This window comes from Orcinus orca, chromosome 12 (assembly GCF_937001465.1).
Source record: "Orcinus orca chromosome 12, mOrcOrc1.1, whole genome shotgun sequence".
NCBI classification, from domain to species: Eukaryota; Metazoa; Chordata; class Mammalia; order Artiodactyla; family Delphinidae; genus Orcinus; species Orcinus orca.
The window spans coordinates 72,579,738-72,601,979 of record NC_064570.1 but is presented as its reverse complement, the minus strand read 5'-3'; the positions used below and the strand labels follow the sequence as shown (position 1 = coordinate 72,601,979).

General features: G+C 40.1%; 1 long non-coding RNA gene across 1 annotated transcript in view; it reads left to right on the top strand.

The window, feature by feature from the left end:
• LOC117201427 (uncharacterized) overlaps positions 1 to 22,242 on the top strand; it is a 294,394-nt gene that overhangs the window by 155,751 nt on the left and 116,401 nt on the right. Inside the window, exon 5 of the long non-coding RNA XR_004483441.2 lies at positions 15,642 to 15,755. This is a non-coding gene — a long non-coding RNA (uncharacterized LOC117201427). The remainder of the gene's footprint in view (positions 1 to 15,641; positions 15,756 to 22,242) is intronic.

Sequence of the window (22,242 nt, the reverse complement as noted above, 5' to 3'; positions counted from 1 at the left end):
CTGCATACAAGTCTTTTGTCTCCTTAGGTAGGTATATTCCTAGGTATTTTATTCTTTTTATTGCACTGGTAAATGGGAGTGTTTCCTTAATTTCTCTTTCAGACTTTTCATCATTAGCGTATAGGAATGCAAGAGATTTCTGTGCATTCATTTTGTATCCTGCAACTTTACCAAATTCATTGATTAGCTCTAGTAGTTTTCTGGTGGCATCTTTAGGATTCTCTATGTATAGTATCATGTCATCTGCAAACAGTGACAGTTTTAATTCTTCTTTTCCAATTTGTATTCCTTTTATTTCTTTTTCTTCTCTGATTGCTGTGGCTAAAACTTCCAAAGCTATGTTGAATAATAGTGGTGAGAGTGGGCAACCTTGTCTTGTTCCTGATCTTATGGAAATGGTTTCAGTTTTTCACCACTGAGGACGATGTTGGCTGTGCGTTTGTCATATATGGCCTTTATTATGTTGAGGTAAGTTCCCTCTATGCCTACTTTCTGAAGGGTTTTTATCACAAATGGGTGTCAAATTTTGTCAAAAGCTTTCTCTGCATCTATTGAGATGATCATATGGTTTTTCTCTTTCAGTTTGTTAATATGGTGTATCATATTGATTTATTTGCATATATTGAAGAATCCTTGCATTCCTGGGATAAACCCCACTTGATCATGGTGTATGATCCTTTAAATGTTCTTTGGATACTGTTTGCTAGTATTTTGTTGAAGATTTTTGAATCTTTATTCATCAGTGACATTGGCCTCTAGTTTTCTTTCTTTGTGACATCTTTATCTGGTTTTGGTATCAGGGTGATGGTGGCCTCATAGAATGAGTTTGGGAGTGTTCCTCCCTCAGCTATATTTTGGAAGAGTTTGAGAAGGATAGGTGTTAGCTCTTCTCTAAATGTTTGATAGAATTTGCCAGTGAAGCCATCTGGTCCTGGGCTTTTGTTTGTTGGAAGATTTTGAATCACAGTTTCAATTTCAGTGCTTGTGATTAGTCTGTTTATATTTTCTATTTCTTGCTGGTTCAGTCTCAGAAGGTTGTGCTTTTCTAAGAATGTGTCCATTTCTTCCAGGTTGTCCATTTTATTGGCATATAGTTGCTTGTAGTAATCTCTCATGACCCTTTGTATTTCTGTAGTGTCAGTTTTTCCTTCTGCTTTTTCATTTCTAATTCTATTGATTTGAGTCTTCTCCCTTTTTTTCTTGATGAGTCTGGCTAGTGGTTTATCAATTTTGTTTATCTTCTCAAAGAACAAGCTTTTAATTTTATGGATCAGTAGGGTCAGTTTTTCCTTCTGCTTTTTCATTTCTAATTCTATTGATTTGAGTCTTCTCCCTTTTTTTCTTGATGAGTCTGGCTAATGGTTTATCAATTTTGTTTATCTTCTCAAAGAGCAAGCTTTTAATTTTATGGATCTTTCTATTGTTTCCTTCATTTCTTTTTCATTTATTTCTGATCTGATCTTTATTATTTCTTTCCTTCTGCTAACTTTGGGGTTTTTTTGTTCTTCTTTCTCTAATTGACTTAGGTGTAAGGTTAGGTTTTTTAGTTGAGATTTTTCTTGTGTCTTGAGGCAGGATTGTATTGCTATAAACTTCCCTCTTAGAACTGCTTTTGCTGCATCCCATAGGTTTCCTTTTCTTTTAAGTTTATTTTTTTTTACAGCAGGTTATTAGTTATCTATTTTATACATATTACTGTATATATGTCAATCCCAATCTCCCAATTCATCCCACCACCAACCCACCCCCCGCTACTTTCCCCCCTTGGTGTCCATACGCTTGTTCTCTACGTCTGTGTCTCTGTTTCTGCCCTGCAAACCAGTTGATCCATACCATTTTTCTAGGTTCCACATATATGCGTTAATAAACGATATCTGTTTTTCTCTTTCTGACTTACTTCACTCTGTGTGACAGTTTACAGATCCGTCCACGTCTCTACCAATGACCCAATTTCATTCCTTTTCATGGCTGAGTAATATTCCATTGTATATGTGTACCACATCTTCTTTATCCATTTGTCTGCCGATGGGCATTTTTGTTCCTTCCATGGCCTGGCTATTGTAAATAGTGCTGTAATGAACATTGGGGTGCATGTGTCTTTTTGAATTATGGTTTTCTCTGGGTATATGCCCAGTAGTGGGATTGCTGGGTCACATGGCAATTCTATTTTTAATTTTCTAAGGAACCTCCATACTGTTCTCCATAGTGGCTGTATCAATTTACATTCCCACCAACAGTGCAAGAGGATTCCCTTTTCTCCACACTCTCTCCAGCATTTGTTGTTTGTAGATTTTCTGATGATGCCCGTTCTGGTGTGAGGTGATTCCTCATTGTAGTTTTGACTTGCATTTCTCTAATAATTAGTGATGTTGAGCAGCTCTTCATGTGCTTCTTGGCCATCTGTATGTCTTCTTTGGAAAAATGTCTATTTAGGTGTTCTGCCCATTTTTTGATTGGATCATTTGTTTTTTTAGTATTAAGCTGCATGAGCTGTTTATATATTTTGGAGATCCCATAGATTTTGGGTTGTCCTGTTTTCATTGTCATTTGCTTCTAGGTATTTTTTGATTTCCTCTTTGATTCCTTCAGTGGCCTCTTGGTTATTTAGTAGTCTATTGTTTAGCCTCCATGTGTGTTTGTATTATTATAGATATTTTCCTGTAATTGATATCTAGTCTCATAGCGTTGTGGTCAGAAAAGATACTTCATATGATTTCAATTTTCTTAAATTTACCAAGGCTTGATTTGTGACCCAAGATATGGTCTGTCCTGGAAAATGTTCCATGAGGACTTGAGAAGAAAGTGTATTCTGTTGTTTTTGGATGGAATGTCCCATAAATATCAATTAAGTCCATCTTGTTTAATGTATCATTTAAAGCTTGTGTTTCCTTATTTATTTTCATTTTGGATGATCTGCTCATTGGTGAAAGTGGGGTGTTAAAGTCCCCTACTATGATTGTGTTACTGTCAATTTCCTCTTTTATGACTTTTAGCATTTGCCTTATGTATTGAGGTGCTCCTATGTTCAGTGCATAAATATTTACAATTGTTATAGCCTCTTCTTGGATTGATCCCTTGATCATTATGTAGTGTCCTTCTTTACCTCTTTTAATAGTCTTTATTGTAAAGTCTATTTTGTCTTTTATGAGAATTGCTACTGCAGCTTTCTTTTGATTTCCATTTGCATGGAATATCTTTTTCCTTCCCCTCACGTTCAGTCTCTAAGTGTCCCTAGGTCTGAAGTGGGTCTCTTGTAGACAGCATATGTATGGGTCTTGTTTTTTTATCCATTCAACCAGTGTATACCTTTTGGTTGGAGCATTTAATCCTTTTACATTTAAGGTAGTTATCGATATGTATGTTCCTGTTACCATTTTCTTAATTGTTTTGGGTTTGTATTTGTAGGTCTTTTCCTTCTCTTGTGTTTCCTGCCTAGAGAAGTTCCTTTAAGATTTGTTGTAAAGCTGGTTTGGTAGTGCTGAATTCTCTTAACTTTTGCTTATCTGTAAAGATTTTAATTTCTCCATCAAATCTGAATTAGATCCTTACTGGGTAGAGTAATACTGGCTGTAGTTTGTTCCCTTTCATCACTTTAAATGTGTCCTGCCACCCCCTTCTGGCTTGCAGAGTTTCTGCTGAAAAATCAGCTGTTAACCTTATGGGGATTCCTTTGTGTGTTATTTGTTGTTTTCCCTTGCTGCTTTTAATATGTTTTCTTTGTATTTAATTTTTGATAGTTTGATTAATATGTGTCTCAGTGTGTTTCTCTTTGGGTTTATCCTGTATGGTGCTCTCTGTGCTTCCTGGACTTGATTGGCTATTTCCTTTCCCATGTTAGGGAAGTTTTCAACTATGATCTCTTCAAATATTCTCTCAGACCCTTCCTTTTTCTCTTCTTCTTTTGGGACCCCTGTAATTCAAATGTTGGTGCATTTAATGTTGTCCCAGAGGTCTCTGAGACTGTCCTCAGTTCTTTTCATTCTTTTTTCTTTTTTCTGCTCCCTGGCAGTTATTTCCCCCATTTTATCTTCCAGCTCACTTATCCGTTCTTCTGCATCAGTTAATCTGGTATTGATTCCTTCTAGAGTATTTTTAATTTCAGTAATTGTGTTGTTCATCACTGTTTGTTTGCTCTTTAGTTCTTCTAGATCCTTGTTGAATTTTTCTTGTATTTTCTCCATTCTGTTTCCGAGATTTTGGATCATCTTTACTATCATTACTCTGAATTCTTTTTAAGGTAGATTGCCTATTTTGTCTTCCTTTATTTGGTCTTGTATGTTTTTACCTTTCTTCTTCAGCTGTTTCAAATTATTTTGTCATTTAATTTTTTTTTTTTGATGGGTGGTGCTTTATTGCTGTCTTACTGGTGGTTTGGCCTGAGACTTTCAGCACTGAAGTTTACAGGCAGTTGGGTAGAGCTGGGTCTTGGTGCTGAGATGAGGACCCCTGGGAGGCCTCACTCCAATTGATATTCCCTGGGGTCTGTGGTTCTTTGTTAGTCCAGCAGTTTGGACTCAGAGCTCCCACCACAGAAACTCGGGCCTGGGAACCAAGATCCCTCAAGCTTCATGGCACATTAAAAAAAAAGGAAGAAAGAAAGAAGAAAAGGAGCAGTACAATATCAAAGAATAAAAAGCAAAATAAAATTAGAAAGCTAAAAAATATATTAGGAAAAATAAAACTATAATTAAAACAACTGCAACAATGTAAATTAAAACCACAAGAGACAAAGGAAAAAAAAAGGGGGGGGGGGGGAATCAACCCAAAAGTGGTGATTACTAACGAAGTATAAAGAATAAAATTAAATTAGAAAAATAAAAGGTTTATTAGGAAAAATAAAAATATAAAAGAATCAACAACAATGAATCAAGAAGGTTAAATAGCACCCCAATCTAAAAGAGGAAAAAAGAAAAGAAAAGAAAAAAAAAGCCTTGGCTGTGGTGGGTAGTTTGTGGGGGGTGGAACTTAGGCAGGGTCAGAGTTTAGGGTGGGGTGGGACCTTGTCGTGTGGGCGGACGATGTTTGAGCGTTGGGTGGGGTGTAGGCGGGGTGACGTTCAAGCGTGGGGCGGAGCCTCTGCTTAGGACCTGCGTGGAAGGGGAGAGGCAACATGTCCATAGGAGGGCCCCTGGAGTGTGGAGTGCTGGAGTTTGGAGGTAAGGCCCTGAGTGAGGGTTTTAAGCCCAGCCCGTTGGAGGGGGTCTCGAGTGTAGAGGTGGGGCCCTGGGTGGGAGTGCAGAGGTGGGGCTTGGGCTGTGCGCAGCAGGAGAGAGGCTCCGAGGGCAGAGGATTTGGCCCCAGAGGCCAATAGGCTTCCTGCTGCCTAAGTAGACAGGGAAAGTGCTGGCCACGTTCTCTTCCGTTCCTTCGTGCCCCTCCCCCACTGTCTCCCCTGTCGCTGCTGGACCCCTAACCGTGGGTGGGTCCCGCTGGGTGTAGGATCTCCTCCCTTCCCCCAGCTGCCCCTCAGGGGTGCCCATCCCGGAGATCTGGCCTTTACTTTTGCTCCCCTTTCCGTCCCTCCCACTTCCTCAGGACCTGCGCGGCTGGAGGGGGCCTCGGTGGGCAGAGGATCAGTCCCGGGATCTCAACAGGTTCCTGGGGGTCCGAGTGGGCAGGGGAAACCTGGCCACACTCCCTTTTTTTTTTTTTTTGCGGTACACGGGCCTCTCACTGTTGTGGCCTCTCCCATTGCGGAGCACAGGCTCCGGACGCGCAGGCCCAGCGGCCATGGCTCACGGGCCCAGCTGCTCCGCGGCATGTGGGAGCCTCCCGGACCGGGGCATGAACCCATGTCCCCTGCATCGGCAGGCGGACTCTCAACCACTGCGCCACCAGGGAAGCCCCCACACTCCCTTTTGATCCTCTGCCCTCCCAGTGGTTCCCCAATTTCCCCCTTCTGGTGTGGGATCCCTTCCCCTCCCCCAGCCCCCCCTCAGGGGTGCCAGTCCCGTCCTGCCTCCACTTCTCCTCTCCCCACGCCCCACGCCCTACTCCGTCACTGGGGGTTCCTCTCATCCCCTTAGCTGTCTGTGGCCCCCTACCAGTGCCTGGTAGGTGCCCTCGTTTTGAGATGTGAATTCTGCGTCCTCCTAGTACGCCATCTTGACTCCGCCCGGCCCCCCTCCCCAGGGAATGGTTTTTAACGACAGTGTGAGGGAGAGGGTCACGGGTTGTGTGATCAACTTGTGCACAATTCTCTGATTGGTTAATGGTGAAGTAACAAGGTGATGTTTCAGAATCCCAATCATCTACCTTGTGGTTTCAACAAGTCCGGGGTCTATATCCTGTTGGTCAGCTTTCAGTTTACTTCTTCCACCTGGTGGGGGTTTTAGTATCTGCAAAACTACTCAAGGATATGGCTTAGGATATTATCTGTAGCCCTTGAGGAAAAACTAAAGGTCCTGGACTTTGTTCTGTGGCTAAACTATTACTGTTTTTTCTTGCTTGACTGCTTTCCTTTGTTTCTACATTTTCTCACTTCTCTGATTAAATTTACTCTTTGGAACTCGGGGAAGGCCTAGGAGGCTTAAGTTTTTCTACACACAAGAAGCAGAGAACATGGGGGAGTCTGGTCCTGGGAAACCCCCACAGGGTCCTGCTTGATTTCAATAACTTCACCCAATCACATCATACCCCCCTATTCAACATTAGATAAACCTTTTAAATCTAGAAATGTAATGAACACTTTGTACCTTAGCATATTCAGGAATCCCTAAATCCCAAGAGCTAAAATTACAAGGCTAAAAGTAATCTTGAGTACAATAACTTGAAACCAAATTTTATCTCCTTTGAGGCACTATAATTTGAAAAGGAAAAAACTTGAAGAGTAATGAAATACTCTAATCCACAGATTAAAGCATCCCCTAAATCATTAGACCTTTTTACAAGTAGGCATAACATACCCTGAACAATATAACTAAAAAAAAATTCTTTTTAGAAAACAGATATACTGACTATTCTTTTTTGGTATCTAAACTATTCACTCAGAGAAAATATGGAAATGCCACTTTCTGTTTTTAAAAAATGAGTTCTCTGATTTGCATAACCTGGAAAATCCCAGCTCTCATTCCTAAAAATCCTTTGTTTATTTTCTTGAAGATTAAAAAATTATAATTTTCATTATTAAAACACTTTTTATTATCATTGGTAGATGGAATAAAGTACATGTAAATTTGTTTTTTGAAAAATTTCAGAAAAAATAAATTGTATCTAAGTGGTATACTTTTCAACACAAGGGAGAACCGTTTTAAAAAATGTAGGCTTCCATTTGCTTATTAAAGATATTCCCGCTGAAATTTTGAAATTCTAAAAAATCATGACACCCAATTATTAATTCAGGCTTATTAACAGCCACATGTGGTTCATAGCAACATCCTGGTCTACTCTAGACAACCTTGTGGTTTCAAATAATAAACAGTAAGGAATGAAGGAGACAGTAATTGCCATTCACCACAGTGAAGCCTGCAGAACTTTCATCCATGTTCAGGCAAGCCGCGTGATGGTGGCTGAAAAGCAAGAAGGAAATGAACAATCGTGGAAGGCTTAATATGAATTAGGAACACTCTTGAAAAGTATCTCACTAAATCTTCACAACAAACTTTAAACATGGATTATTATTCCCATGCAAAATGGGAGGAAACCAAAGCTCAAAGACGTAAGTAATTCACCCAGAGTGTGTGAGTGAGTGATCAGAGGGGCCTTCAGGTATGTGCGCTTGAACTGCACCGGACAGCCTCACCATGACAGGTCTCTGTGTTTTAAGATCCCACTGTATTTCTGAGCCCTCCCTGGAGACACTGATGGCTCTGTTAGCAGGCCTGGCCTGCAGCAGGAGAGCTCAGTTGAGTTTGCATCCAGATTGTGAGGCTCAGCTTTCCATATGTGAGTAATGAAGCCGGTCAGAGTCAAAACTGTGAAGTTGGCAGCCATGGTCTTTACCGCCTCCACCCTACTTTCCTCTGAGATACCCTCATGCCTTGCAGATGTGTGGCCCCTCCAGCCTTGCCTTCCCCTACAGACCACAGACGGTCTGGAGTTAACAACCACCTGAGCGCCTGCCTCACCCCACTCTCCACCAAACGGTCAATTCCTGAAGGACACAGAGCGTCTCATTTCCCTATTCTCTAGGGTACTTACCCCAGAGTGGGTGCTCGGTGAATATTTGTAGAAAAAAATATGAATTAGGAAGTGGACCTCCCTCCCAACACTAATCAAAATATTGTAGGCTGGTATTTCCCCCCTACAATTTTTGTTTGTTAGGTTAAGAAACAACTAATAATATGTGCTTTTAACTTATTAAGGATTGACTCACTGCTTGACCCTCTCAGGTCCTCTCTATCAGTATTGTGTGTGTGTGTGAAGACTAAATACCTGCTCCTTGTAGTATATCCACTGGCTGCTTTAAACATGGGCATTTTGGCACAGGTTCTTAGAGAGGGCAGTACCTCCGTGAAATGGAATTTGGAACAATCACAATGTCTGTGGGCAAGGCCAGTGCACTAGTGCCTAGCGTGGTCTGGTTAACAAGAACAGCAGGCAGAAAGTGGAGTGAATTCTCATACTACACACTTGCCATACATGTTATTTCATTGAATCCTCATAACATTCTTTGAGACCAGTACTATTCCAATTTTATCTAAGAAAAAATCAGGGCTAGAGAAGTTATCAGTTTTGCCAAGACTAGAGATGGAATAACTGGTAGAGATAGGATTCAGATCTGGCCTGGTGGTAGCTCTCTTCCTCTCTTTTCTTTTTCTTTTTTTTTTTTTTACTATGCCTGAATCCCCTGCTCCTCAAAGTTATTATCCAAGCAGCAGCCAGAGGACCAAAGAGTTAGTCTAATGCAAGGAAGCATAGTATGAGGACTAGAGTGGTCAGCCCTCTATTCATACGACCAGAGAGAGAAATTTTGGGGTAGAGGAGAAACAAAATTTGGGGCACAACTGCCAACGCCTTGGCAAGGACCCCACCTGATACCGCACCAAGAGCACCCCTCCCCTTGCCATAGAAGCTCTTGCCCATGGTGACCACAAGACTATCTGGGAATCTGCACCAGCCAGGTATCCCCAAGACACCCTCCCCAATGAGGACCTGGGGGGTTTCTACAACAAAATCTCAGTAAAGATTCCATTTAATAAGAAGTTCATTTCATATGCCCTCAAGATATTTCAATTCTATCTAAACGTCACAACATAAAAATAAAAATTCAAAACAATAGTGTGGCTGATTAAATGGATAGTGGAAAGAATGGAAGCCTGAAAGACAGGAGAAAGACCTGTCTTGTCTCTAAAACACCAACTCTGAAATCTTGGGTCAACCCTAATCGTTCTGAACCTCAGTTTTCTCAGCAATAAGATTGTCATGATGACACCTAGTTTTTAAGATACTTGTGAATATTAGATGAGGTAATGTATATAAAACATATAGTAGAGGTTCAATGAATTATGGCTCTTATTATAATAGAGACCCCTATATATTAAAAAGAGGTTGTTGTTATTTTAAAAGAAAGTCGTGAATACTGACAACCAGCCTGAGACTCGTGAATACTGACAACCAGACTGAGAGGAATTCATAATAAAATACCCTCAATTACCTTCTGGGTGATCAAATTTTACAGTCTGTAAAATTGTCCTGTGGGCACGAAGACAATAGGGCTTGTACAGTTAGGTGGACTCACGGCTGTTCAAATACCATACTGAAGATTATTATATATCAGTCTTATGGTAAATATCTAGTGCTTTGCTTCATTTTTAGAAATGTATTTTTTAATGATTGCAAATAATATATGTTCATTCTAAGAATTTAAAAATCTTAAACATTATAAAGAAATGAAAATCACCCCAAACCCCAATATTATCATTGATTTTAGATCCTTCCAGTCTCTTTATATTTTCGGTCTCCAAATGCACGTTTGCATATATATGTACAACCACAAATTGGTTATGCATTATACACAAATTTTTATAACTTGCTGTACACACAAAATATTTTATGACTATTAAACATTTTTCTAAAATGGTTTCTAGTGGCTGCCTCATGTTGTATCTTATGAATTTATTATATTTTATTTAACCAATTCTTAACTGGAATTTTACTCTTGTTTTTAATATTTTATCATTTTAAATATCAGTGATGAATATAATTGTAGACAGCCTTTGTGCATGTTTATTATTTATAAAATAATTTTTATTTTCTATGACACATTTGTAAATTTGCTGAGGTAAACAAAGTGCACATTTTCGTAGCTTTTGATATTTATCTCAATATTGTCCCTCACTGTTTCAATTTTGCTTATTAAACTACCCATTTTACTCAAATCCACAAACTCTGGGTATTAGGATATAAAATACTACTAAATTATTACTTTAATTTATACTTTCTCAAACTTGGGCATTTGAGCACTTTCCGTATATTTATTGAACATTTGTTTTTCCTTTTTAAAGAATTGTCTATTCATAAACTTTTCCCATAATTCAGTTGGTCTTTATCATAATTTCAGATGATTTGGAAGAGCTCTTGAAAGACTAAGGGTATAAATCTTTGGGAGCTACCATCTATTGTAAATATTTTTCTTAGTTAATCACTTGTGTTTTATTTTTGCTTAAGGTGTTTTGATTTTCAACATCTGTGTTGAGACATTTTTCATTATCAAATGTACAAATCCTCAAAAGAAAAGAGAGAACAAGACTCATATAAAACAGAAAACCTAAAAATGTGGCAGAAATAAATGTTCTTTGGTTATGACAAAAAATGTAAAATTGTTTAAATTTCTTATTAAAAAATAATCTCAAAGTGAGTCAAAAAATCTAAATCCAAATTTATAGGAGGCAGTCATCAAAAGTGCTATCTGTTTAAGGTAAAAGGATAGTAAAAAATGCATCAGTTAAGGGCTGATAACAAACAAATAATGCTTGCAATATTGTCGTAAGAAAAATTAGAATTCAAGGCAAAAAAAAAAAAAAAGGAAGAACCATTAAGAGAACAGAGAAGCACATTTTCTACCAATAAGGGAACAATCTATTAGAAATACATGGTAGTAACAAAACTCTATGAGTTGAATAGTTAAGAATCAAAATATATAAATCAAAAACTATTAGAAATTCAAATCAACAGAAACATAATTTTATTGTAATAACAGAACTTACCACTCAGTCTTTGACAGTTCAAGTAGGTGAGTGACAATAGCAATTAAAAAAAAAAGATAAAAATGATCTGGTTGATCTTATTAATAAAAATTAGCAAGTAGACATATATCAAACTCTGTGGCCAAAATAAAGCCCAGATGGTCCCCAACTTATGGTGGTTCAATTTAACAATTTTTCAACTTTATGATGGTGTGAAAGCGATATGCATTCAGTAGAAACTGTAATTTAAATTTTGATCTTTTCTCAGGCTGGTGATATGCTGTATAGCCAGCCAGGAGATCATGAGAGTAAGCAACTGATAAACTCACAACCATTCTGTAACCATATAGTCATTCTGTTTTTCATGTTGGTACAGTGTTCAATAAATTAAAGGATATATTTAACACTTCATTATAAATAAGCTTTCTGTTAAATGATTCAGATCAACTGTAGGCTAATGTAATTGTTCTGAGCATGTTTAAGGTAGACTGGGCTAAGCTATGATGTTCTATACTGTAAGTGTATCAAATACATTTTCAACTTATGATATTTTCAATTTATGATGGACTTATCAGGGCATAATCCCATGTAAGTCAAGGAAGCTCTGTACCTCTTTTTTTTAAGCACCCACTTAAAACTTATGAAAATTACATTGTACTCACAAAGGCAACATAACTTCAATAAAGTAGTTATACTGTGTACAATGTGATCACAAAGCAATGACACTAGACATTACTAACAAAGAATAAACAAATAGAATAAAATGAGCTAGAGGATTTTTTTTTACATAAACACTTCTCAACAACTTGTGTCAAATAATAAATTTAAACTTTGTTTACTAATTAGATCCAAATTATTGACAGAGTCAAATACAAGACTTTAAATGATTTAATTACTAGCAAGCTATAATGAGTAAAAAGATAAATTTGAATCCTGAATGTGTGCTTCAAATGGTAATTGCACAAGCATAGAAAGGGGGATATTTCACGAGCACAAGCTTAGTAAGAACCTGCACTGTCTCATGGAGGATGAAGAAACCAACGCAATCTTGGACTATGTTAATAGGCATTAATTGACTGGATAAATGCCAGAGATGATCCCCATTCTACTATGTATGGTGTCAGCCTCCACTTCTCTCCCATATCCCACCTCAGGTGTAGAAAACATCATATAGCTCAATGGAAGGAGAAATAAAGAGGAAATACTAAAAATATTGGAAAGAGTAAAGCAATCTCTCATTTTCCTTTTTCTGCCCCACTTCCAGGGTCAAGACAGCGTAAAATATGGTGGGATGAAGCAAAGATGATGGCTATCTTGTCAAAAGAGATAAAGAGATGAGGAATGCTTTTGCCGTCTTTTACTTTCATTTCTCCCAGGGATGGTGATTTTGCAAAAGTGTGCATTTGGGGCTGGAGGATTCCTTTTCATTAGGAAGCTTTTTTTTTTTTAACTTTAAGTATTTCATTTATTTTTCTTTGAATTTTTATTGAAGTATAGTTGATTTACAATGTTGTGTTAGTTTCACTTGTGCAGCAAAGTGAATCAGTTACACATATACATACATCCACTCTTATTTTTTTTTTAAAGATTCTTTTCCCATGTAGGCCATTACAGAGTATTGAGTAGAGTTCCTTGTGCTATACAGCAGGTTATTATTAGTTATCTATTTTATATATAGTTGTTTAGGCAGAGAAGACCAGCAGGGTAGAGATCCAGGAGAGAGTGCAAGGAGGAGCTGGCTATGTGTGAAACCTCTTAGACCTGTTTTGTGTTGTTGTTGTTGTTTTCTTTATTTTTTGTTTATTTATTTTTGGCTGCATTGGGTCTTCATTGCTGCGCGTGGGCTTTCTCTAGTTGCAGCGAGCGGGGGCTGCTCTTTGTTGCGGTGCACGGGCTTCTCATTGCGGTGGCTTCTCTTGTTGCAGAGCACGGGCTCTAGGCGCGCAGGCTCAGTAGTTGTGGCACACGGGCTCAGTAGTTGTGGCACACGGGCTTAGTTGCTCCGCGGCATGTGGGATCTTCCCGGACCAGGCCTCAAACCCGTGTCCCCTGCACTGGCAGGTGGTTTCTTAACCACTGTGCCACCAGGGAAGCCCTAGACCTGTTTTTAAGAGTGACAAGAAAAGGGCATGCTCAAGTTTCCTCCTAACTAGCTTATCATAGTGGGAAAGTTAAGAAGGGATTCAGGACAGAAGCGTGATCACAGAAGGAAGAAAGTGCATGGGGCCGAGATGACCTCCAGCTGCATTTTATGGGTATCTTGAGCTCAGTAGGCAGCAGGACAGCAGACAGATGCAGAAAATGAGAATACCAAAGTCACTGATCAGGCTAGGTCAAAGGAATGTATTCAGGGTTAAGTGCCACATTTTAAGTAGAGAAGGTGCTAAATCAGAGAAATTCTAGAAAAAGAGAACTGGGGCTGAGAAAGGGTCTGAACACCTCATTCTATGAGGAAACGTTAATGATTAGCCTGCAAAAAGGTGAATTGTGTCAGGTGACTTCATTAGCATATGAGAGGCTTCCATGTCTCTATTGTTTCAAAAGAGTAAAACAAGGTGGGAAATGGTCCAGATTATAAGGCGGCCAAATATGCCTCCAAATTAGGAATTTTATAATAATTCTAAGATGAAAGGGTTGCCTTATAGAGCTAATGGCCGTGTCTAAAATAAAAGATTATCTTATAGTTCATAAAAGGAATTTATGGCATCCCTGCTCTCATTCATTCATTCATGCATTCATTTTATTAAGCATCTAGCGTGAGCCAGGCCTATGATAGGTGCTGGGGAGACCAAGAAGAATAAAACATGGTCTGACAAACGAGTTCTCATCCTCTGGAGGATACTGATACCACACAAAAAGGGTGATGGGGAGGAAACCAACAGAAGGGGAACCCACCCAGACTGGCAGGACTTGACTTAGGTAATTCTAGGAGAAGAGGTGTTGGAAAAGATGCACCAGGCCTCAGAACCTCCCTCTGCAATGTGTTAGCAGCCACACAGGTGAAGACTGAGGGGCCAAGGCCCTCCGGAGGAAGGGCTCCCCAGGTCCAGGAGGGTGAGCTTGTAAGCCTGGAACCTTAATCGAGATCTCCCTCTGAGCCCTCAGGATTATCAACATACAAATAACCAACTTAGTCATGTCAGGGCTGATGGCCTTGTGAAAAGTTGAAAATAATATATACTGCCATAAATATAATCTCTACTAGATGCTCATACAGTTTACACTCACCAAAGTGCCTGGCTGCCATGCCAATAAGAGCGTCTGCATGAGGACAAAAGGGAAAACAAAGCCCTAATTTTTTTTGACCTTTGACTAGCATAAGGAGGTAGGCTTTGCCAGCACCAGCCTCATAAAAATAACTGTGGGCATGGGAAGAGGAAAAGGAAAAAAGTGGGCAGAATGATAAAGGAAGATAAAGTTAAGCACTGTACATGTAACCAACATCTACTTCAAGTCAGTACAATGTATCACAATTGTTTTTCATTACATACCAGTTTCCGGCAGTACCCACAGGGGAAGATGGTAAGGTCACCAATGTGGGTAGATGGCATTAAGGCCCACTGAGTGAGGATACTCCAGCACCCTGAGTTCTCTCTCTCTCTGTCTCTCTCTCTGTCTCTCTCTCTCCTTCTCTCTACATAAATAGATGATAGATAGATATATAAATAGATAGATAGGTGAGACATTACTCAGTAAGAGTTTGTGGCCTCACACCTTTACTCCACTTCTTTGGTCACCGTTCAAATGCATATTCTTTGGAAAAATAACATATTATTCTAGTAGACGTTGATACTCTCTAGGGCTGGGGTACTATGGGGTATCACAGCACTTCAAAGCTTGACTTGAGAGGGGTTGAGGAAATGAAATGAGAATCTGCGTAACCGATGAGCATGGTGTTGCCCATATAGGGGGTGAAGGCTGGTTTCCACCTTCCACAGCTCTGCCTCCTGTGTCTTGCTGCTCCCCTCAAAAGCGTAAAAGGATCACGTTGCTGGAGTCATGCTAATTCTCTAACTAAGTGGTCCAGGCTTGGGGTGATGACAAGAATAAATTCCTGGTCTGCCTCTCTTTTTTACCGTAACACGTTATCCTGACAACTATGTACCGCTCCCTTCCTCTTGGCAAAGGATAATCCCCCCTAAAGTGCTGATTCCCTCTGTTCCTCCTTCTTCCAGAGAAAATGAGCTTTCAAACCTTGGTTTCTCTTCCATTTCACTCAACTACATTAAATTCAACTCAACACCTCTTCAGTGTCTTTTAAATAGTATATGCTACACTGGGCTCAGCTACCTAAAGTTACAAAGCGCGCAACCGTGGCATTCCTGGACACCTAATAAATTCTGAGAGACTCAGGCCAGGCTAAGTGTGGTTGGAGGGCTTCTCGTAGATCGGTCTCACTTCACTCCTCGCTTTTAACCCAAGGTCCAGGGGGAATGCTGTAAGTCAGCCTTCACTCGTAGGCCTTACAGAGCTCTGCACATGCTCAATTCTTTTTTGGTTTTATCACAATTCTAGATTCGAATGAAACAGCCACACTGCTGCCTTTGAAGCCCAGATTAACTCAGTTTGCTGTGAGGCCATGATGAAGTTTATCTGATATCAAGGATTTGGCAATGGAGGCAGTAAAAGGTAGGCACATCTTTTCCTGTGACCATAGGGTGTGGCTAAAGCAATAAACCTACTTTATTTCCAGACACAACTAGCATTTTGGAAAATTGGCTCATGCTTACAAAATTACCAGCTCAAGGAAAATTCTTGCCATCCAGGCATCTTTTCCACTGGCCCCCCAATGTGTTTTGATTAATGCTCAGTACACATCTCTTGTTTTGAAATGGCTTAAAACGATGACGGTGTGATCAGAAAAGAGATGCAAGACATATTATCTATGGAAGTTCCAGAGTTTTCAAAGGTATCAAGGGTGTGTGTATTCTAGTCCAACCTATAGAGAACTTAAGAGGTAACAGGTACACAGGCAGGTGGACTTGGCCCTCATGTGACCACAGCCTTCTGTGACATCACCTAAGTTTCCTAGCCTCTCATTCTTGCAGAGAATTTTTCAGGAAGACAGTACAACACTGATGCCAAGTCCTCAGGGTGACACATCTGTGCCTGTTAAGGGGAGGCTACCTTATTAATTCAAAGATTTTAACTCCTAATACCTAACCCTCACTGAGTCTGTACCATGTGGAACTACGTATGCAATGCACTTTACATGAATTGTCTTATACAAGATAGATAATATTATTATATCTATGTTATGAGATCAGAAAACTTGGGTTTAGAAAGTCATTGAAACAATACCCCCAGTAAAAGGCATTGACCAGGCCTCACTGAACCCAGAGCCACACTCTTAATGGCTGTGCTGGGCTTCCACAGGGAGAAGAAACACTTTAGAGTCAGGACAGCCTGGCCACTATGATCCCCTACAAGACCAATCTCTCTCTTCTTGTGCCATAAGCCAGATTGTTTTGATCAAGCAGAATATAATGTACTCACACCCCTACACGTATACTTTTCACATAGAAAGTCCTCATGGATGTATACAGAAACTAAGGATATTTACGAACCGTCACATCTGTGGGAAAAATGTACTTCGCTATAGGGCTTGTCTCAATGTAAAGTGATAACGGGATTACCAATTTCTTGCAATTTGGAGAATTCTGGTAAGTCTTTTCTCCCTTCTCAGAAAATATGACATACTGATGTTGGAAAGGATATTGTATACAGTCCACTCTTTTGCTGAGGACTGCCGTTTCTGTGGTATCCCTCTTCTAAAATGCAAACATTACTGAAGAGTAACATATGAAGTCATGGACAACTTCGTGTAAATAGTTTTATTAAAACCTTCATTGACTATGAGCCAGAGAAAGTGTTTGCAGTGTTTGAATACACAGTGGGTCTCAGCAAAAACCAGACCGAAAAAATCCAATAGGTATCTAGGATTCATCTCAAAACCAGTGAACAAGTTTGCAGACTGACCAGCATACAAGGGGTGATGGTACATCTTCCGTTTTAAGGGGGAGCTAGATGTTTCTGTTTTCTAACATAGCAGTAACTTTCTTAATGCAATTTTGATATCTGGATTATTTCCAGATGTTGTCTGTGGCCTCTAGGCATTTTCAGCATTCTCATAGTCTATGCCTAATAAATAATTTGCTTACAATAAAACACACTGGGATATTTTCTAAACTTTCCTAATGAATAAAAAGATAGATCTGGACATCCATTTCTGGGAAGATGGAGTAGACATGTCTTTCTCCATTCCTCCTACTATGTACAACTAAAAACCATGGACGTTATATATAAAACAAGCAGAAGAAGACTCTGAAAGGCGGAGAGAAGATGGCAGATTGGCTATGGAAATCAGGACCCAAGAAACAACACAGCAGTGAGTTCTCTGGATTTTCTTTTTGCTTCCTATATCCCAAACCGAAAGCTGGAAAAGTCGAAAACAACGAAATACCAATGGGTTCAGATTAAAAAGCCCCCCAAAAGTTTGCTCTCTCCCTAGCCAAAGGGTCATAAAAGGGAGGAAAGAAAGGAAGGAAGGAAGGAAGGAAGGAAGGAGGGTGGGAGGGAACACATTTATACACGTGCTCTATCCAAGCCAAACATCAGAGAAAACCTGTAGCATCACCTACGCACGCCAGCAAAGGCTCAGTGGGAGCCTAGACTTCCACCCTCATGAAGCTGTAACAGGGCACCTCAACACCCTCACCAGGATGTTGTCAGAGAAGGCTAAATATGGAATGGAGTTTTCATCCCCACCTGGTGGTAATAAGCCATTCGGCCCATACAGTGTCCATGGAGACCATGTGGGAAGTGTGGACTGCCGCCCTCAGCTAGAGGAATGAAGGGCTCCCTCCCCGTTGGGGTGGTGTCAGAGGACACATCATGGAGAGTTGGGTCTTTCCAGGGGTAACAAAGCCCCAAAACACAGCCACAAAAACTCAAACAGTCCTATTAGAAAGTAGGCAAAGGACGTGAAGAGATATTTTATCAAGAATATAGAGATGGGGCTTCCCTGGTGGCGCAGTGGTTGAGAGTCCGCCTGCCGATGCAGGGGACACGGGTTCGTGCCCCGGTCCGGGAGGATCCCACATACCGTGGAGCAGCTGGGCCCGTGAGCCATGGCCGCTGAGCCTGTGCGTCCGGAGCCTGTGCTCCGCAGCGGGAGAGGCCACAACAGTGAGAGACCCGCGTACCACAAAAAAAAAAAAGAATATAGAGATAGCAAATAAGTACATGAAAAAATGGTCACCATCATCAGCCATTAGAAAAATACAAACTAAAACCACAATAAGATATCACTTCACAGCTCTGAGAATAGCTAAAATTAAAAATGGTGACAATATCAAATGCTGGTGAGGATTCAGAGAAACTGGATCTCTCTCATTGCTGCTGAGGATGTAAAATCCTACAACCATTCTGCAAAACTTTGGAGTTTTCTTTAAAAAATTAAACACGCAGCTACCATGTGGCCCAACAATTGTACTCTGGGTACATCTTCTTTTCCCCAGGGAAAAAAGGCATGTTCACACAAAAACCTATACATATATTTTTATAGCAGCTTTGTTTGTGAAAACTCCAAACACGAAACAACCCAGAAGTCCTTCAACAGGTGAATGATTAAACAAACTGAGGTACATCCATACCATGAAGCAATAAAACAAACTGTTGCTCTACAGAACGGCTTGGGTGACTCTCCAGAGAACTACGCCCTGTGGAAAAAGCCAGTCAGAAACAGTTGCATACTGCATGATGCCATTTCTATAATGTTCTTGAAACAACAAAATTATAGAAATGGAGAACAGATTTGTAGTTCCCAGCGGTTAAAGGAAGGATGGGGACAGGTGAGAAGTGGGTGTGGCTATCAACGGTGACAGGAGACATCCTTGCGGTGATGGGCATATTCCGTATTTGACTTTATCACTGTCAACACCCTGGTTGTGATGCTGTACTCTAGTTCTGCAAGATGTTACCCTTGGGAGAAACCGGGAAACGAGTACATGGATATTTAAGTATTATTTCTCACAGTTGCATGTGAATCTAAAATTTTCTCAAAGTAAAAAGCTTCATTAAAAAAATAATACCCAGGGGCTTCCCTGGTGGCGCAGTGGTTGAGAGTCCGCCTGCTGATGCAGGGGACACGGGTTCGTGCCCCGGTCCGGGAGGATCCCACATGCCGCTGAGTGGCCGGGCCCGTGAGCCATGGCCACTGAGCCTGCGCGTCCGGAGCCTGTGCTCCGCAACGGGAGAGGCCACAACAGTGAGAGGCCCGCGTACCACAAAAAATAAATAAATTAATTAATTAAAAAATACCCAGAAGGCTCCAAATAAAATAAACACAGGTTATTTGAAATATATATATATATATTTTTTAACATCTTTATTGGAGTATAATTGCTTTACAATGGTGTGTTAGTTGCTGCTGTATAACAAAGTGAATCAGCTATATGTATACATATATCCCCATATCCCCTCCCTCCTGCATCTCCCTCCCTCCCACTCTCCCTATCCCACCCCTCTAGGTGGTCACAGAGCACCGAGCTGATCTCCCTGTGGGATGCGGCTGCTTCCCACTAGCTATCTATTTTACATCTGGTAGTGTATAGAAAGATATATATTTTTTGAGTTGTATGCTACTTGACATCTTCTAGCAGATGTTTGGAAACTGAGAAATTTGATTATGGAAATGAAAAGACCTGGAAAAGGGATGGCAAATAGAATGGAACTCTGAGGCATTCTTGACAGGACATGTGATGGTGAAAAAGCATGGTCTGTCATCATGGGCCTTGGGACTGGGGGAGGTACAGCCAATGTGCCACATAATTGCCATTCCTGACTCAGGGTTTATCAGTAGGGTCTCTGACAGCTTGGGAGCTCCAGAGACTGGAACTTTCCAAAACAGTACCCATTTTACTTTCACTCAACCCCCCGAGTTTAAAAACAAGTGTCTAAATCCCCTGGGCTGTCTCTCTAGCTGTGCCCAGTGAAATCCTGGGCTACAGAGTTGGCTGTAGAGTTTGACTGATGTTCCGTTCTGATCATTTGCTGGCCCACAAATACATTATGCAATTCATTGCTCAGGAAAATTTTCTGTTTGAGTTACAGGGATTAAAAGCATTACAGCTTAATCCCTTTGATGCATCCAGGCCATTTTGAAATTAGATGTTTTTCTATTAACTCTCCTACTGGGAACCAATTCACTGCCACTGTAGCAGCAGAGCCAGGCAATGCTGATTAATTACAGAATTTCTGCCCTTCTGCCTCTCTGAGTCTTTTAAAAATATGTAATAACAAAAGCACTTAGCTAAATCTATGGGGTTAATCAATGTTTCATGTAATTTGGAATAAGAAACTTCAGAGCCTTTCTCAATAAAAAGAGTAGAGGAAAGAGATAAGAACTGGTAGATTAAAGAAACCAGTGTTTAAGAATTCATATGAGTTAGAGACGCAAGCCACATCAACTCTCAAACTTACCAAAAAGCAAATCCACATTAGAAAAGCAGCACACACTCGGTTTATTACAGTTCTTGAAATGGAGAACATGAGTTTATAAATTAAATTATACATTCAATTCAGAGGCTGGAATGCTGCTGTCAGATTTATAGCCTCCAATTTATAGACCAATAATAACCTGTCAAGGAAGGAGGCTGACGGCTCATCAGATGGGCTTTGGGTAGATGGTTTACACTGAACGTCCTCCATATGGGAGCCGCGAGATAAATAAAGACCTTGACTTTGCTTCGCTTTGTCAGTGGTGCCTAGGGAGAGAGGTCTATCAGAAGGACGTCTTCTGTAGTAAAAATGAATGTTATACTTCATTTTCTGCACTACAGAAAATGGAAGAAGGCAGTGTCGGGGAAATTTGAAGCAGTTCAAATGTAGGCTGGCGCATGTTGAGAAATAGCTCTGCCCACTGAATAATAAAAGAAAAAGTGGTGACCTCAGAAGAACTAGCATCACCGGAAGACCACAGGATGGGACGTGTGCTTTTATACTTAAAAACCAGAATTTGTACAAACTTAAAATTCACAACCATTTCAACATATTATTTTTCACTGGCAACCTTGTTACTATTTGGCAAAATATTTATTTCATACATCAACAAGGATCAGCTCTACGCATGACTGTTTTTTTTACTGTATTATCTTATTTTCTTATACTCGAAGATGTGATTTATTTCTTGAGGCCTACTTTATAGATTTATGCTAAAGAAGGACAGCAATGCCGGGGAATTTGTTCGTAGTTCCTTAAGGACAAAGCAGTATGCTAAATAAATTGTGAAATTATTACATGATGCCTACACATACACAGTCCTTAGAAATGAATTTAGTCATTTAGTCATTAGTGTGCAGTGAAATACGCCTCTTTGAAATTTGGAAGATGAAATTCCTTTAAGAGGTGTCACTTGTCAGACTCATAAGAAAATCATCATCTCTGCTTTTCCCTAAATATTCTCCTGGGTGTTGTATTATTTCCTTAAGATCATCTGTGCATTCAAACATTGTAAAATCATTTCTTTTACTTAGCAAAGTTGATTCACTTGGGATATCATAGACTATTCATAGGTTTTCCATTTTTATTTTCTAATAAATATTTTCTTCCCCTTTTCCTTCTGTATTTGCAGTTTACTTTTTGTAATTTGAGTTTAATCATTGTTACCAGTATACTTGGGCTTCTATATTTGCACAGGCATTATGTTAGATGCTAAGAGAGATACATAGTTATGAGTCCTAGTTTCTGCCCTCCAGGTCGCTTGCATTCTGGTGGGAGAAAAAAAAACACATAAACCCAGTAGGAGCATGACTGAGGGGCTCACTGCTCAGAGGGTTGTCAGACAGGAATTCCCATCTGGGAGTTGGTTAGAGATGCAGAGTCTGAGGCCCTCCCCAGTCCTGCTGAAGCAGAAGCTGCATTTTAACAAAATCCCCAGCTGATTAGAATTCGCAGTACAGTATGAGGATGGAGCAATGGGGCTGGTGTGGAAGGTGGATTGAGTGTGCTAAAAAAACAGTTCCACACAGTAGAATTGGCGAAACAGTTTCAGAAGAGCTGCTTCTCCATCACTTTCTAGTATTATCTTTAGATTTTGAACTTACCTGGGTCCGAG